Consider the following 19,561-nt stretch of genomic DNA (forward strand, 5'->3'; position numbering starts at 1 on the left):
TAAATACCCCAAGAGGAGTGATGGAGCACCTAAAGGAGCAGCTTAGGAAGTTAGGCACTTTTCTGTTCAATCACCTTGTCATGTTTATAGCTCCCCAAAGCCCTCCTTAAATATGATAATAGGAGTCTGACTAGTCTGACTTTGTCATTTTAATTAAAAGCTCTATTCCTCATGGCAGGAGTAAGTAAAAAAAAATACAGTTCCCACTGCAACCTCATGGAAAATATGAATGCCTTCCTCTATAAAATTGTAAATAAGTGGCACAGCTTAGGGATTGGTCTGGCCTATGATCCATATGCAAGCATCCATAATTCACCTTCAGAAATTGAATTTAATGGTAGATTCACTTTGTTAATGTGAAAAAAACTCCCAACCATGAACCCTTTTTCACCCCTCAGAGAACTTTTATTTTTCTCCCTAGAAGATTTTTCATCCAGAAATTTCCATGGTTTCCAGAATTAAAAATCAGCTGAAGCTACCAACTTTATAAGAAATTTTCAACTAGTTTGAAATTTGTTTTCAGTTTTATTCCACTTGAAACTGTCACATTTTTTCCAAACTGGGAGTTACCCATTAAAGAGAAAATCCAGCTTCCAGCCTGTTCCACTAAGCCACATGGTTGTGCAGAATATAATATCTTGAATCCATATCCTTACATTCCTTAAGCAAATCCAAACCCACAGATTGCCAGGCACAGCAGATAGATCACACTGCCACCAAACTCATTCCCACTATCTGGATCACAGCTTCTACAACTTAATTCCCTCTTTGTCAAACCTGGAGAGCTCCCTCAGTAGTCACAAAATCCAGTTTGCACCTATTTTAAAAAACTAGAAGTCACTCTGGCACACGTACCAGGGGAGGACAAAGATTATCAGTCATTAAAAACATCATTTTCCTGAGTGATCGCTGGCAGCTGATGCTGCCCTTTCAAAGGGCAGAGATATTTATCTGAATAACTCCCCCACAGCCATCTCTGCACACTCATGGATTGCTGTATGTTAACAGCGATCCTTGTCCTTTCTGCTGCATGCACAGAGCACTGGAGCATTTTCACATGGGTTCTTTTTATCCAGCTGAGCAGTTCCATTGTGTCCCAGGGGCTCATGTGAGCCCAGCAGGTCTCAGGCTGGCATTGTCTTGCAGTGGTGGGTCAAGAACACTCTCAAGGGGAGAAATCAACACTCTGAGAGTTCAGGTGAAAACAGCAGAGATCAACAACAGCCCTGGCTAAGAGGGGTGATAGTCAGGATAGCTTTGCAGTAAAGTCCTCTATCTGCAGAGGATAAAGGCCAAATCACACCCTGTAATGTTCTTGCTACTGGGAAAATAAAGATGTGCAGACACTGCATCTTCAACCCAGCTGAGAACTGCTGCACCTTGTGAGTTGAGATCAGGGACAGAGGGCAGGTGGGGGACAAAGGGACAGACACAAACCACCTTTTCCAAGAAGAGTTAAAAAATGAACACTGGAGCAATAACCACACAAACATCTTTCTTTAGCCAGAGCAGCCCATGACATTGCAGCCCAGATACAGAGATGCCTTTCTGTTTCCTAGAGCAAGCTGTAAGAAAAGATCCATCAGCATCATTCCCTCGTCCCTTGAGCTCTCCATAAACACTCATGCTCTTTATTAATTCATTTCCTCTGTTATTTATTAAAGCTTTATTCCACTCAGATTTCAGATGTTACTCCACAGCAAACCTCTTCCTACAAATCTGTTGGTTTCCTTAATTCACAGTAAAAGCCTTAAATAAAATATTTTAGGGGAAAAAAAATCATGGAAAATTAATAAAGATAGCCTCAAAAAATCATACAACACTATGCATAGGTATGAAATGAGTTCAGATGTAGACTGGGATTTCTGAGGAAGGCTGTCGCCTGCAGGCAAGCCTACAGGCAAGCTTTGTGCCTTTGATCAAATTCCCTGGGGGGTTTAAAGTGAGCAGATCAGTTTCTCCATCAGATGTTTTTCCAGTAAACACTCAGTTTCTTGTAATAAAAATCAAACCTAATTGAAAAGCAAACCCAAGAACGCTTATGAGATGAAAGACTTCTTTTTCTCTTGCAAACCAGTCGTTCACTATGAGAAAAGCAAACCCTTCCTCCATGGAGCAGGTCTCCAGGGGTGGCTGGAGGGGTGGTTCCATGGCACATTCAGCAGGGTGTGAGGCTTCCATGGCCTGCAGCAGTCCTGGTGTCCAAAGCCAAGGAAGCAGCAGCTCAGCTTTGCTCATAGTAGAGGATCATGAGTGTGGAAGTCACCTCTAGAGTGAGGTGCTTCAATCTTTGCATTTTTCTTCTGCTCAGATCTTCAGGGAGGAACACAAGTCCCACAAAGCTTTGCTGCCTCTTGGTCAGGAATGCACTGCTGTCCCACAGGGCTTGTCCACTCTTTTTTAAGAGAATATTAACAAAATCTGACGTTAGACTGCCAGAAATTCACTTCAACACCTTGAATAAGAGTTTTCTCTCTCTTCAGAGAGCACAGGAGGTAGAAGAACACTTTGCTTTCTGATGTTACATCAATCTTGTTTGGCCAAGCAGTTATGGAGACCCTAGGAACGAGGTCTGTGACTGCAAACACCGTGCAAGAGAATATCCATTTGCACCTTGACAGCATTAAGAACTAAGACATTTTTGTGGGAGGAAACAATAGAAATCCTTGGAGAATTCCAGAGACTAGTTTTTAGGCTTGGAAAAAACAGACTTGGAGGAATATCTAGGAAATGTTTCAGTAAGACTATGAAATCTTTCAGTGGTCCCAGCCAAATCAAGACATTTTTTAAATCCCCCCAGGGATGATGAATGCTTGAATGCCCTGAGCAACCTATTGCAGTGCTTGACAACCCTTTCAGTGAATAAATTTTTCCTGATACCCAATCTAAACCTCCCTTGTCACAACTTGAGGCCATTTCTTGTCCTGTCACTTGTGACTGACCTGCACCTCACTACAGACTCCTTCCAGGTAGTTGTGACAGCCAGTGGCACTACCCTTTGGTGCATTATATTTCCCTTTTATACAATCTTGGCACAGCCAGCACCCACTGGCAGAACAATAACACAGCCAGACAGGAAAAGAAATATCTGAGAGTTGCAGGTGCAATAGAAAAGCCACTGAAGTCTGAAATTAGCACTGCATTCAATCACTGGAACCCAAAGAGAGCACTGAATTTATAAGTTTCTGTTTTCATAAGACCTGTTCATTAAAATGAAGATCACATAGTTTGGAAATTGCTCTATGATAAACAGATCAGGATTTATGACATGGTATCTAATTTGCTGCCAGCTATGAAAGCCAAACCAGAGGAAGTTTAGGAGTGACTGCTGGGAATGCTGAGGGCTGTAGGTTTGGGGTTTTAACAAATGCTTTCACCATCACATCCCCTTCAACACCCAATTTTTCACTATTTCCATTGCCTTCCTTACAGAATTTGCTAAATCAATAATGGACAAAAAAAACCATCCCTAGGTCCAGTCTGGGCACTGCAAGTTTATCCTTCTCGTATTAGTCAGAATTTCCTATAATTAGGCTTTCCTCACATTTCAGGATATTTATTTTTAAATTAATCCAGCAGGTGTTGTGAAAATAATTATGAATAGCAAATGGCTTCATTGAACCAATTTGGTTCCCTTTATGACCAGAAGCAGATTGTACCCACCCTAGAGAAAGCCTTCACAGCTCCTGTGAGCCACAGCAACAGAAATTAAACATTCTGGTCAAAAATGCCCTTGGTGCCCAGCAAGGCAGGCACCCACATGTAAGACTCTGTATCACACACTGTTCTTCTTTCCAGATGTTCTTTTATTTCCCTGCAATTGATTTTCATTGTGATGATGAGGGCAGGAAACTGTTTCAGGGCATACTTGAAATAATAGAAGCACCAAGGACTGGATCTTGTAACCTCTATTTTTAATAACCTTCAATATATAGAGAAGAGATGAGCTGGGCACTGTTGGGAGTTCTTGCATTTGCATACTCTATTATAGATTTAAAAATCAAAAGCAGAAATTCAATGGACCCTCCTCAACCTATGGGTGGACAATTAAATAATCCCAAGAATTCTGCCAGGAAGTGAACTTGTCACACCTGCTGCCTTTTTCTACTTTCATTCCTATTGAAGCTGCAGGTTCCTTTAATTATCTAAGTGAATAACTTAATGATAAATTCTATTCCATCTCTGACAGCTGAATAATTTAGGAGAATTCTAATAGGGAACAATAAAACAGACTTTTAAAAAATTCACTTTGGTTCCATCTCATCTTTAATTAAGTCAGTTCTGGAAAGATCCAAGTTCTAAAGGTCATTGAAAGAAGTTGGCAAATTCATCAAATATATTAAAATCTAAAAAAAAACCAACCTAGGTTCAGTTTCAACACTCTAAGGTAACCTTAAAGGAAACTGTATGTCATGACCAATGTATCCCTATATATTAGTTTGAAATGTAAAAACTACCTAAGGTTAATTGTAAAATGAATACTTCTATTTTTAAATTGCACTTGCAATAAATTTGCTTTAGCCAGAGTACATTATGTTGTTTTTCAATTAGTGACCAAAACTTCATAAATAATGATGTTTTCAGGGTTTTGGGGTGAACTTTGGAAAACAGTTCATGTCCAAACAAATGAAAAAACAAAGTTTTGTTTTCAAGTCATCACTGAGACAAGCAAACAAGAACATTCTGCTTGGAGTCAGCCTACAAAATTGTTTGAATTGAAATTGAAAGTCTGTTAAAACCCGTTTACTAACTTTTGCTGTTGGATCAAAGTTTAAATAAGGGAAACTCTTCAACAAAAGTCAACATTTCAAATGAAAAATAACTCAAGGCTTCCAAGTAACAAAGTGATTATTTTTTCCCCTCAACTGAAACAATTCACTAACCTTTCTCCAAATTCACAGTGCACATTGATTTTTGGGGTCAGTTACCTCTGTTGAACCCTTCACCAGATCAAGTTAAAACCTGGCAAGCCAGTGGAGTCTCCTGCAACCATTAAACAGATGATTAAAATATTCACCTGCTGCTCAGTAGGATTGTTACAGAGATAATCTAACAGGGGTGCACTCCTGGCTGACCAGACTTTAGGCAATGACAAGCATTCATGAAAATAAACGAATATATTTCGAATGATTGTACAAATATATACATACGGGAGATGTCCACTGCACCTTCTCTCGTAGAATGGGACTGCACTTAGCAAAAATCCTCTGGAATTACATTTTCAACCTAAGTGGATTAGTACCTAAGTGTATTACCTTCTTAGTTCAGACTGGGCAGGAGCAGAGCTGCTGTCCCCCAGGAAATTCATCATCCCAAATCATCTCATCAGCCAAGAACAAGACAGAGTGCAGAGCTCAAAGCAAATGCAGCTGTACAGCATTCTAAGAACTGGCTTGTGCCTGACTTCAGTCCTGACCATCAGAAAATTCACTCTCCTGTTTCCAGATGAAGCAAGTTTCCAGCAGCTAAACAAGCCCTGGCTAATTTCCTGCTGTTGTGGAAATTGACTCCATATCCACATGCCTGGTGAAAATGTATTTTCTCCTTGTGACAACCCAAGTCAGGCAAGGTCATTTACAAGTAATGATGATTTAATGTAAAAATGAAAGCAAACCTTGCACTGAATTTGCGCAATTTGGGGCTTAGGGATTTTCAGCCCGTTCCAAGAAGCAAGATTCCATGTAAATTCCAGTTAAGACAAGATTCCCATCATCACTGCCATCCAAAAACCACTGGGGATCAGGAGCAAAGCACTATCTGGAAAGCCAAGTTGCTGATCAGCATTCCCTGCTAACACTCTCATGCCTGGTGATTTCCAAATCGCTTTATCTGCCTCTCCAGCAGGAGCCAGTCACAGCCTGTATGCAAAAGCTGTGGCCATTTATCACCCTGCAGCCATTCATCTGCCTTCTCCCTCGGATGGAGGGATGCTGGATCCGCCTGAGGCTCCAGCAGGGACTGTGCACCAGCCCCACCCTGCGCAGGAGGAGCTGGCATCACCACGAAGGTGAGCTGGCATCACCACGAAGGTGAGCTGGTATCACCACGAAGGTGAGCTGGCATCACCACGAAGGTGAGCTGGTATCACCACGAAGGTGAGCTGCTCTCTGCTTCCACAAGGACAAGCCCATAGGCACAAGCCAGCACAGCACAATTCCCTCCCTCTTCTCTGTTGTTCACCCCCTTTTTGTGAACTAACTCCAGTCTGCAGCGTGGTGCAGATAGAGAGCAGACACTGCTAGAGAAAAGGGCTCGCCCAATTTAGAGTAAAGCCAAGGAACAAAATTCCCAGTCAGACCCAAAGCAGCAGGTGGGAGGTGTTAGCCAAGCCTGGAAACGCAATGCCTTACTGCCACTCAGCAATTCCAGAGGAGGAGGAGGAGGAGCTGGAGACGGAGTTGTCTCTTTTGAACAGAGTCAAGAGACAGCAGAAACTTCCCCCAATTACTGCTGTGCAGGAGGAGAGGATGGATCTCACGGTGCAGGCACGGTTTCTTGGAGCACTCCAAAAGGAAGGGATTGTGCCACAGCCCCTGCAGGGATGGGGAGCCCCACTGACCCCAACCCAGCTCCCACCCACCCATCCCCACGGCCCCAACTGTTCCTCCTTGAACACTTTGGTGCCACCAGCAGATGCTCCCAGCAGGGGCATGAAGGAAACACCCACAAAGGAGCTCTGTGCTGGGACAGTGTCAGATCAGCCACTGGCAAATTGCAGGCAAAACCTGGGTGATTATTTATGCACAGCTGCACCACCTCATTTCCATAGACCTGTCATGGCTGTGGGTCAAATTAGGGAAAAAGGCTCTTTGCATGCAAGATTCCCCAGGTGGTGTGTGCAGGCAAGACAAGAGAGCACCCAGGACAGCCAAGCAATTGGAACAGTCCACAAAAAATGCAGAAGGGATGAGACTAAAATGAGATGCTAAGCAAAAGAATAAATCTGTGCAACTTCTCCTTGTGGGATTTACAGAAATACCAATTTGTCTTGCTTTCAGACAGATATTTCTTTTTGCCAAAAGCCAAGGCTTTTTCTTGTTTGTTTTTAAGATAAGGGTTTTTTTCAATGCCTACAAATCCAGACATACAATTTAATGTGAGATATGTTCCCAGCATTTTGTGAACTTGGACCATCACCTCAGAAACGGGGAGCAGCTCACTATCTCAAGTGTCCCTGCTTGAAAATGCTTCCCCTCGCAGGTGAAGGGCAGCAGTCACATCCACTGCTTGGATTTGGACCCTCCACTCGGGAGATTCTCCAGTTTCTCTTGGCTTGCTTTGCTAGGTGGAAGAACACAACATCAATATTAGGCCAGGCTTTGATTTCTGAGATGTTACATCTCTGGCTCAAGCTGATGTTTTCATGTTAAGGGTGAGCAGATGATCTTTCTCAAACACAAAGCACAAGCCCATTAAACCTGGGGGCTAACCTGGGGCTTTGCTTTGAGCTTGGTTTCATTCCCAAGCTCAGCTAACAGCACATCTGGTATGCACTTCTTGCAGTTGCTCAAGAGCTCACTGGAACAGTGCAGACCTGGATGGGAGGGAGACAAACAGGCAGATGCAGTCACTGCCCATTTTTTTCTCCTTGTAGTTTTCACCAGATGCCTGGAAGGAAACCATAAAGTAAACAAATATCAAACCTGATGTCTTTAATTCCCCTCCACGCTCAGAGTCCACTGTTTGCTCTTTGATCACCCTGAGAGTTTTCCCCCCTCTCTTGAGGAATCCCCTCTAAAATGCAAGTGAATAAATCCACTCCTCCCAGCAGAGCCCAGCCATGGTTACAGCCTGGCTCCTGTCGTTGCTTTTCCTGCTGCATCCACTGGATCTGCACAAGCACCCACCCAGATGCTGAGCATCTCACCAGGGCTGCAGCCAGGCAAGGGGCAGCAGCCCCAGACCTCAGCTCAGGAAATCTGTGCAGACTTCACAGAGTGCACTGCTGGAAGAAGTGAGTGATGGCAAACCTGTCTCCAAGTCCCACAGCCCAGAGAAACTCCTCAGGGCAGGAGACAGACCCTTGCCCAGGGCACGGGACTCTTCACATCTACCCCATTGCCAGCACAGATACTGCTGAGCCGGCTCCTCTGCCTCACAGGGGACATGCCATTACTTCATTCCCCAAGATATTTATTTTGAAGCCAGTGGTACCAGAGCTTGAATTCATCAGTGCCACCATCCTGGGTCTGTACACATCCACACTGGGCACTGCCAATGTAAATGTCAGTGCAGCTCATCCTCCCCTTCAGCACAGTCTGCATTCCCAGCCAGCTGCAGCGGGCTGAGCTCATCTCCTCTACCTCAGAAACAGAATTATCAGCATCAGCATCAGTAACAGGAAGTTCTCCTTAAGGGATCAACATCTGATTCCACACCAGCCCTAAGAGCCTCACCCTGTGACACAGCTCATTAATTAGGGTTCACATGATGGCTGTAGGAATTTCACCACACATGTGAACCCATGCAGAAACCTGGAACTTGCCAGCTTTAAAGCTCACTAAAGGGCTTTCACAGGAATTTTTAACTAAAGCATCTCTAGCTTCTCTTGGAAATGTTTTGCTTCAGTAGGATCTGTGCTCAATCTCAGCTGTAGGTGATTTCTGCCTTACCTGGCTCTGGCCCACTGGGATGGGGGATATTTTTCTAAGCAAATGTTTTAAAGCCCAAGGACTGGGTTTACCACATAACAAATCTGTTCCCCAGGCCAGTCCATAAACGAGGGTCACACAGAGCCCACGGTGGAGCAGGGGGATGAACACACAGGGATTCCTCACAGGTAGCTCCAGCCTGCCAGTGCTGGAAACAGCAAAGTCTGCAGCTGACCTGAGGCACAATCTGGCAAAAGATGGAATTCTTAACAAGGAGCCAGTCTAGACATGGGAGACATCTGGATATGTCACCTGTGCCCCTCCCAACAGCTTCTCCCTGCAGTTCATATCACAAGAAGGAATTGCTCCTAATTCATCCAGCTTCACTTCTAATCAGTCCCTCTCTCTCACTTCTGTTGCTATATAAGAAAGCCCTTTTAACACCGAGAATAATCTCCAGGGCTTTAGCTTGCTCTAATCAAGTCAGTATTTCCATTAGATAAACAGGCATGTCTGTTTGATCCTTGCTGCCAAGCTGTTTTCTTGTGTCTGGTTCTTTTCTGCCCACACTCGACTTTTTCTCCTTCATTTTAAGCACCCTGATGGTGACCCTGCCCAGGGGTGGTCCCACCAGCAGCATGCACAGGCACCACATCCCCTCCCTGCTCACTCACACACCTTTGCCAACCCGTTTTGCCATCTAGTTTGCACCATGATTAGCAAGACCAAAAAAAACCCAAACAAAAAACAACAACAACAAAACAAAAAACAAACAAAAAAAACCCCAAAAAACAAAACAAACAAACAAAAAAAAGTACAGAATGGCTCCTGTTCATCTCAACACACTTCTCTGCTTTCTAGCAATTCATCTCGGTATTAAAATCAAAGTACTAATGACCATCATCCCATCAGTAATTGCCTTAATCTGATCAAAATTCCTGCAGTTATCAATCACTACAAGTTCTCATTACCCTTTCCTCTTTCTGTTCTGTTATCCCAGAGGCATCTCCACCACCAACATGAAAAATGTTCTTTTATTCAGAGAGCCTGTTAAGGATCATAGCTACCAATTTCCTAAACATGCAGCAAAATCACATTTTTTTTCCTGGTCCCTGAATCAATCACCTCCGAGTGATTCCAGTGATAAATTAAACTTCATATCTTATGTGCAAGAAAGTGAAAATTATTGTTTTCCACTTGAATAGATGCACAAAGAGGTGTAAAAGCCAATATATGCCATTCACACAGCACCAGGTATCTCCAAGGACTCCTGCTTTCAGTTAATGGCTTGAACAGAATACCCTGGCCAGGAAGAAACAGCGTTACACAAATAACTGCTGTAGTCAATTTGCTGGAAAATTGGAGAAGTTTAGGAATATTTATTTTGGTGAATTGCAATCCTGAACAAGCCAGTGTAAGATGCCGAGCTGTAAATAGTCTTCCTTCAAGCAATAAGTGGAGTCTTTTAACAACTTTTTTCCATTGTAAAGGTGAGGTCTGCAGCGTCTGCTGCTCACAGGGCAAGGGGAAGGGGTGCAGCATCCTCAGCAGTCTGTGGTTATTGGGATCCTGTGGTTATTGGGATCCTGCGAGTCTGTCTTCGCAGAGAAACACTTGCCAACAATAAAAACAAAGCCCACAGATTTTCCTGGAGCCTGTCCTGAGCAGCAGCCACTTACTGTGGCTTTAAGTGGTTTTACCTTGGCTGCAGGGCAGGGATGGAGATGTGACAGTGCAGACCTGGGGGAAATGAATAAGAACAAAGGAGCTGCATGCAGCACAAAATCTAAATAGAGGAGAGACAATGGAAATTACCCATTCTCAGACAGCCCAGAAACCGAATTCCTGCCATCAAAAGGCATCACTAATCTCTTAATGCATTAAGGGACTCAGCAGTCCTTGCAATTGCCTAAGCATTTAAAGGTTAATTGCAACCAGGATCTTTCAACGAAGTTATGTCAGAGAATAAAGGTTTCAGGAAATTCAACGCTGTAATTAAGAGATTGATATCACAGATTCACATCTTCCGGAGCTTTGTGCAGTGCCTAACACTGACTTCTCAGTTTTTATCTGGAATTCAGAGCAACACAAATAAGTACGTGAATCTGTTAGGCTGAAGGCTCCAAAATCCAGCTGATCATTTCTTTTGGGTCTAATTACTAAACCCAGGGCTGTATTGGAAGACTCCAGACACTTATTTAAAAGTCCTGGATGAACAACAGCACCCCAGATACAAAAATTATAATCTTCTTTCTTGTGGCCTTTTTGCTAAGAGTTTTTCTTTTGCTTCTCTTGCAGACATTGAAATTCCCGCCGTGACCCACAAAGGGCCATGAAAAGCTCTGGGGAAGGGGGTGTTGCCCCTCCCTAGAGCAGAAAGGATTTTATTTTGTTCCCTTGTGGCAGCAGAAGGCTTCATCACACCTGTATCTTTGTGTTTGTTGGGTGACTGCTACGAGGCCCTTGCCTGGGATTCAGGAAAGGGGAAGATGTAAAAAAGCTGCTGGATGTGACACCAGCAGTGGCTGGATGTGATAGATAAGAGTGTAAGAAGCTGATGAGCCTCAGACAGCAGGGAAAGGAAGGTCTGTGTTTGGGGGTAGTGGCAGAGGAGTTATGTGAGGAGTAGCCAAATTTCACATAATGGAAGGACTGAGCTCCTGCCAGCATTGCCCGGGTAATCAATCACGTCTGTGACATCAGCTGCAGACCTGGCAGCCACCTTTCCACAGGCAGAGCTGGATAAGAGTTTCATGTCCTAGCCCTGCCAGAATCAGCTCGTTCATTTAGTGTCCAGCCCATTTCATACACACGGTGTTCTGAGAAGAGAGTTCAGGAGCAAAGCAGACAAAACCCACATCATCTGCAGATCATCTGCCTGCCTGAAAAACTAGAAAATACTCTCTTAATCAGCTGGTGTCTCACAGCTCAAAGGCTCCTTCTTTGGGACAGTGATTTTCCTCATCACAAGATAAGAATAGACTGACATGTGGGGCTGGCATCCCAAATTCAGAATTTATTCTTTCTGGATCAATCTCTTTCACAAGCCCAAGTCTGTTTTAAAAGCAAAATGAGATGCCCCAAAACAGAAACACGGGAAGCTCTTAGCCAAGCCTAGAGGATCATTAGGACTAAGCTGGAGTACTGAAAGCCCAGTTTTCCCCTTCTGCCTTCATCCAGTGCCCAGCAGGGAACCAGAGAGGTGGTGGATGCCCCATCCCTGAAACATTCCAGGCCAGGCTGGATGAGGCACAACTTTCAGCAGTCCACATCATTAGTGGCATTTCATTAGCAGAGTTGCTAATGAGAAATGAGACTGATATGTGAGCATTTTCCTCCCAGGGACAACAAATTGACCAATACTCACTAAAAGAAGCAGTAAAAAACAGGACATGGGTTCTGTGCCATCTGGGCAGTTTCCACAGAGAACGTGTCTGGAGTCTTGGCAGACCTGCAGGAATCCACCTGGCTTCTTGTCAGAGATTGTATTGCAAGATGCATTTGTACCTTCGTGTTTCAGTTTTAAGGCACTCAGAATTTGGGGTTGATGGGTGAGAAAGGAGCCCAGTCCAGGCCTCTCCAAACGTGGGAGCAGCCACTGCTGTCAGACTGAGCTGAAAGGCTTCACATCCTGCAAAGCCTCACTTAACAGCAGAACTCCACAGACTGGCAAAGGTGAGCCTAAAACTTCACCTCCACGAGATGAAAATCAAGAAGAGGTCATACAGCCTTGCCCTGGCAGAAACAACAGCAAAACAACCAGCCTTTGGCAGGCAAGAGAGATGCTCTGTAATGCACTCCTGGAAAGTGCCCTGCAGTTGTTCTGACATTACCTGCTCAGCTCAGCAACAGCCACAGAACAGAGAGCAGGCAGTGGGAAGGTCAGGTGGAAATTAGATTCCAAAAGAGACACTGCACATTTAAAATTCTCCAGCCTCGGGAGGACAGAATTGAGTTGTTTGTTCAGAAGGAAGCATGTCTGGCTAACATTGAGTTTGCATTTAATTGGCACTGATGAACAATAAAGTTGCAAACTCCTTTCACCAGTGCATGAATGTGCAGAAAACAACCTGTCACAGAACATTATATAGGAAATATTGTCCTTTGGCATCCTGCAGCCTTCTGCCATGTGAATCACAGCCCATTTAACAATGACAGGGATGCTGGGCTGCTCAGGGGAGGGAAAGGCAGCTCTGACCATTACACACCAGCCAACATCATTAGAGTCAATTACCCTATTAGCTCTGAAACAGACCTGATACGTGAACAGGGAGCCTCAATGCTCTTCAAGTGCTGCTTTCAACTGGAGATCAAAAATGGGCACAGGAAAATATCCAGCTGCTTACAACCAGCGCTCAGCACCCGGCAGCATTGGGTCCCTAATTAGGATTTAATAAGCTGGTAATTGTAATGGCCGTGGTCTCATTAGCCTGATACCTCATTACTGTGAGCACGGCTCAAGTTGAGAAAGCCAGTCAACCTTGCAAGCCTTTCCAAACAACCAGACAAGAGCTGATTAAAGCAAGCGCTGCTTTTGAGGCAGCTCCTAATGAAAAGTCCAAATTCACGGCCAATGGGAAACCAACAGTAATTTGTGTCACTCTTTTAAAGAACATCTTTAGTGAGAGGCATGGGACCAGGAAGTTTGTTAATACTAAATAAATGCCCAAAATAAAAAGGAAGAATTTGTAGTCAGCACTACAAAATAAGGAACACTGAACTGGAACAATGCTTGCCCCAAAGACAGTCCATGGAAATTGCTAATGACTGCTCAGGGTAAAATCTCTGAAGCAGACCAACACGTTTCTGAATCTCAAAGAACTTCATGGCCCTTGGTTACTCACTATGTTTATTGAAGCTGTCACTTCAGGTACACATTTGGGCACTGCTCAATAGCAGGTGAAATCATTCTGCATTTTCACTGCAGTGCTCAGAGAGTCTTTGATCAAACAAGTGTCTGCTGACTCTCACCTACCTCTGTTTGTGCAAGATCACAGCTAAAGGTCTAAAATAAAGTCTTGCATTTATCAATAACAGAAATGCAATATGTTTTAAAAATACTTTTGATTCCAGGAATTTAGATAGAAACTAGACTATTCCATGAACAAAACGGGAGCACAGATGCCATCTCATGCTGGGTAATTCCCTAGAAACCAATCAATCAAGAACTTCTGAATGCAAATCAAAAAGCCTTTAGGCTCTGTTGCTCACCTTTTTTCCAATCAGAAGCATTAAGTTTACTGAGGCCAGGATTTTGCAGCAAGTCATTTTACACCACCTTTTCATCTCAAGAAAGCAACATGAGCAGAGAGTTGGTAAAATGAATTCAAAATAATCGATTCATTAAAAATAAGTATCAAACTGGCTTCATGAAGATCAAATATCTACCAAAAAAAGACCACTTCTGAGCTTGATTTCTAAGTATCCAACAGACAATTTTAAAGTTACTCTGAGTGGTTACCAAGGCAGAGACATGTAAAAGATCTTATACAGGAGGAATTGAAGGGTTAAACTTTTTTGGTGAAAAGATGCCTGCAGAACAAATCTTTATATGGGCTACCTTACATTCATAAAATACCTTGACCAACACAGAGAGAAAACTCTGCTCTTACCCTGGTGAGTAATTTTGGGATGGCAGAGGATGCATTTGCACAGAGGCCTTGGAGCAGCAGCCACCCCATGGGCTGTCCCTGGTATCACTCAGCAGCTGTTACCTCCCTGTTCAGAAAAGTCACAATGGACATGGCCACCAAAAATGGAGGAACCCCTCAGGAGCCTGAAAATGAGATTTTTTTAAGCAGTTAAGGGGATCTTCTTTGCTATGCTGGTATCAGTGCCAGTAGTTCCAAGAGCCATGAGCTGGTGTCTACCCAATCCTGCAGGAAGCAGGTTCAGGGAGGGCTCACAGCAGAAATCCTCTCCCTTGCCTGGTTTTGTGTCTTTCAGCATCAGGAAATGTTTACCTTTGTGGGAAAACCCCCAAAGAGTTTTGATAATAACTTCATGGCATTATCACAAGGGGACCTTTTGTTCCAGTCACAAGGTCTCCTTTCCTTCCCTTAAAATGAGATTTCTCGTGGTGTAACTCAATGACCTCCACAAAGCACAGTTATTCAATAACATCAAAATTAATGCTAATGCTAGAGTAATGCAATTTATGAACAATTCAAAAAAGCATTCAGCACTTACAGTTAGGACATAATTATGAGTTTGAAAGGAACCCAAATAACTATACCTGCTTTTCCTCACACAAGTTACTGGTCTGACAGCCCCTTGCCAAACAATTCCACAAATCCTTCTGGAGGAATCGAGTAGGGAAGTCCTGCTCTTTCCAATGGCATTTTGTGTAACATTATGTTGCTACTGGAGCCCCAGGTTTTCCTGTATTTAACCAGAGGCCAGGCAGTTCTGTTATCTGGTGGAGAAATCTGTCTATCCATGCACTTAGAGCTTGACAAGATGGGATGAATTTTGCCTCTTCTGCCCAAAGCAATTGGGCATTTACCTCATGTGCTCCTCAGCAGCACCATGGGCTCAAGGAATGGCCCAAAGAGCACCAGGCAATCTGTGTTTGGCAGATATTGCAATGTATGGCCACAGATGTGTTTTCTTTAGCTGTTTTGGTACTGTCACCCCTCAGGAGCTGTGAGCAGAGCTCATTTTCTCAGGGAAAGCCTTTCCACCCCTCCATCACCAAGGCTCAGAAAACATTGCAGGCAAACTGAGCCCACATCACCTCCTTTACCATTTCTTGCTGAAGGAAATGATCTGCAATGAACCCTCTGAGGTCACAGACCTCAGCAGACTCTAATAAATTGTGGATTTCATTGTTTAACCAGACTCTGTACGGATCCTTCACATGTTCCAGTTTAACACAACACCCCTAGTCGGTTTGTGCAGAATTTAAGGAACAGCTGTGTGCTGTTTCCTTCCTTGTGCAAGACTGGATTCAGCCACGTGTCTGAGCACTTCCCTGCACAAACATCTCAGCTCCAAACTGCAGCATTTGGTGCTTTGCAGGGAAGTCCCAGCCGAGTTCCAGCAGGGGCAGAACTTCAGTCTGGCCTGTACTCCTGGCATCCTTCACCACTGGTTTTGTCACCTAATTTCACCTGTTTTGTCACCTGTTTTCCCTACAACCACCACTTCATTCTGTGGTGCCAGTTTTCTTCTGTGGTTTAGAGGAACTTAAAGTATATTTTCTTATTAAAATATGGACAAGAAGTTACTCTGAGGTGAAACAAACCCCTGACATGCTGAAGCAATGGCCAACACTGCCAGCTGGCCAGACACATCAGACATTCAGCATACAGATGTCCCCAAAGAGCCCCTCTCAGTGTCTTTCAGTAATTTCAGGCAGATTACTGAAAGTTGGATGTTTTTATCTCTTCAACTTCCAGGAATTTTCCACTAAGTGGGAATAATCCTTTCTGACAGCTCTGAGTCAGAGTGAAAGGCAGGAAAAGTGACAGGTTTGTATGACTTGAGAATAAAACCAGAGAGAACACATCTGCAACTTCATACATATTGAAGTAGGCTACAAAAAAGTGACAGCAAGAGAAAATCATACAATGTTGGAACCTAGAAATCAGGAGAACCTGACTGACAGCACAGCAACACCTAGAGAATAAGAGACCAGAATTGCTGTTAGAAAATTTAAATATATTTAAATTAATTCCCCCATTCCCGAGAAAGCAATTATGTTGACGCTAGAAGTACCTAAGATTTCAATCTGTTTTGAAATATCAAGCTGTCAATATTTTCATCCATTTTGCAAATAACCATTAAGGGGAATTAAAATGCAACATTGCTCAAGGATTGCCAGTACATCATCCACACAGGAGAGAGATTAAAGCTGCCTTGACAGCTGCAGCCTCACCCAGCTGCAGCAGATGAACATCCCACTCCAGAGCAGCACTCAAGGACAGGAGCTCGGATGGGGGGAAGGATGCAGACAGCTCTAACGTGGTGCAAAGGCTCTCCAGAGCACATTTGGACAGCCAGAGACACAGATCAAGATTACCAAACCCAGAGGAATTCGGGTCATGATGTTTCTCCTCAGAAAGAGACAGAGACAGTCTAGGTGCGTGGCTGTTTTCCTTCACTGAACAGTCTTGTCCTGTCCAGCCTTTCTCCTGCAAGCATCTGCTTTTAGAGACACACAGACTAGTCCAGACTGTGCTTTGAAGGTGTCCAGCATCACCCAGTCAGAAGACACTGCATAGCTGAAATAGAGACAGTATTTGAAAACCACATTAAAAGCTACAAATTTCAGATAGAACTCAGGCAACACACTGCAGAAACTAAAAAATACTGAAAATGTGCTTATTGGGGCACACACAGGTTTTGCACAGTCTCAGTCTCAGTGGTCAAAGATCAGCTCTTCCAAGTGGTGAAGTGCTGCCTCCATTCTGCTCATGAGTTGTCATGTACAACATGACCCAGGACTTCTTTTATTAGCTCTTAAAATTCTCAGAGATTAATATTGAGGGCCAAGCCTGTTTGAAATTTATCTAGCAAAGAGAAGAATTATTTCTTCTGTATGAATATCCTTCTTTTGTTTTAAATTCAGTTTATTAGCCTTAATTTGACTGATGAAAAATCAAATAAGTCACATGGTTCAATTAAAAGCAGCCAGACATGTTGGGCTTTTTCCTGTGTATATGTAGCCCACAAACAAAGAGAATAATATAATAATGGCCAAAGCATTTGTTTGTATTCAATAGAAGAAGAATTCATCAGACTAAAGCAATCTTGAACTAAGTCATTCTGAGCATACAAACCAGCAGAAAGTTAAATTAGCTCCCCAAGGAACTAACTTCAAATGTATTAAGTTCTAAGGATGCTTTTAAAAATCAATAGAGCTCTTGAAATACTTCAAATACATCCAACAACTGGCTGCAAAGCAGCTAAATCAGTGTAAGGCTGGTTTGTCCTACCCTGGGAATGGCTAAAAGGAAGCACAAGCACCATTTGTGGTACAGTGACATCCTGCCCCCAGCACACAGCTCCCAGCCAGGCTGAGCACTCCTGCTCTCCCCAGAGCACTTTTATCAGCACGTAGCTCTAAACTTTGCAACACGTGGAAAAATGTCCTCAACCAGCCAGGAGCAGTCCCTGCTGCTCTGGCAGGACAATGGTTTTTTAGTTTGCCCAGCTTGATTCAGCATTCTGCTCCTTTCTTCCCCAAAGCCCATGGGAGAATGGTGTTGTCATAGAATCACAGAATGGTTTGGGTTGGAAGGGACCTTAAATCCCATCCAGTGACACCCCTGCCATGGCAGGGACACCTCCCACTGTCCCAGGCTGCTCCAACCCCAATGTCCAACCTGGCCTTGGGCACTGCCAGGGATCCAGGGACAGCCACAGCTGCTCTGGGCACCCTGTGCCAGTGCTTTACCACCCTGAGTAGAGAATTTCTTTCCAACCTGCTCTCTGACAGCTTTTCTGCTCGCTTATATAAATACAGAGCAAAGGATAATCTTTTGATTCCCCCTTTATTAGGCAAACTGCCTCCCATGCCTCAAGGTTAGCCCAGGGCTACACACATTGTCATTACACCTGTAATTAAAAACCTTCCTGCAGCACATGAGCCTTTGGGGACCACTGTGCACAGCCCCTGCACAGCTGAACACAGACCCTCCATGCCCAGGATTTGGAAACAGGAAGCCACGATTTTGATTTCTTGCAAGAGTCCAGAGATGATATAGCTCAGGAGGGGCACGGTGGCTTTGGTAAATGTGCCTCAAAGGTGATTCCTGACATTGGCAGATCACTGACTGTGTCTTATTTTGAAGTAAAAATCAGAGAAGTAAATGTGACAATGAGGCATTGAAATGCCCTGTAGATGAAACAGCAAGTGTGGATGTGGAACCTCATCCAGAACAGCTAGGGCTGCTGCACTGCTCTGCTCAGTCTCCTTTGCTCACTTTGGACCTTCAGGTGCCAGGACATTCTCCTAGGATGACAAGCTGACAAGAGGACCTGACAAGCCATAAGCTTGTCAGTCCAAGTTCAGAGACCTTGCAGCAGATGTGCAAAAACTCTTCACTAAATAGAGTAGATGAAATATTATGATAATTTTTTTCTTGTTCCCTTTACCCAAGAAAATCCCCAATTTATCATCAGAGTCAGAGCATGACACCACAAATTTCCACCTGAACTTTTGTCATCTGTGATGTGAGAGCTCAGATCTTTAGGTCTGCCCAGCAATTCCTATAATGGATTAGCTTTTCCACATGAAGCTACACAGCAGGAACTGACTGTGCTCCCAACAGAAAGAGGTTCCCATCACACTCTGACCACACTGGGGTCCTGCTCATTGCTGTGTTCACAATAAGCTGACAAGGAGGTGAACAGTGAAATGTGAAGTTCCTGTGCCATCACCCAGGGAAGGGCAGAACATTGGCCACAAAGAGCTACAGGACTTCATTTCACTCAGCAAGGGGGTGAGAGCTCCAAACCACGTCTGATTGCAGTGACTTACAAAGACATGCACTGGGAAAACGTGATCCTAATTCTGCTTTCACAAGGAGGAGCTGCTACTACCCACAAATGGCATCTTGGCACTCTAGACGCCCTTCCTTGATATATAGCAGCCAGTAAGAAAAGGCAAATTCAATGCTGGGAATTACTAAAAAAGAAACAGAACATGAATGAACTGAAGATGCAGTTTTTTCATTCCATGTCACATTCCCAGAGGGAAACAGGAAACACAAGTATGGAAAGCAGGATTTCACTTTATGGGTGTCTCTCCCCTGCATATCTGTAACCATGGCATTCTCTGCAGAAGACTGGAGCCATAACTGGTAAACACATTTCACTTGAATATGCATTCAGAAGTTGTAACTGAGGGAACAAACAGGATAATGAGATTATTTCCAAAACAAAGAGATAATCACCAGGTATGACACATCTCTGCATTTTTAGGGAAATGATTATTCTATTTGGATGGAATTCTGCCTCAGATC

Source organism: Sturnus vulgaris, chromosome 8 (assembly GCF_052056855.1).
Source record: "Sturnus vulgaris isolate bStuVul1 chromosome 8, bStuVul1.hap1, whole genome shotgun sequence".
Taxonomy (NCBI): Eukaryota; Metazoa; Chordata; class Aves; order Passeriformes; family Sturnidae; genus Sturnus; species Sturnus vulgaris.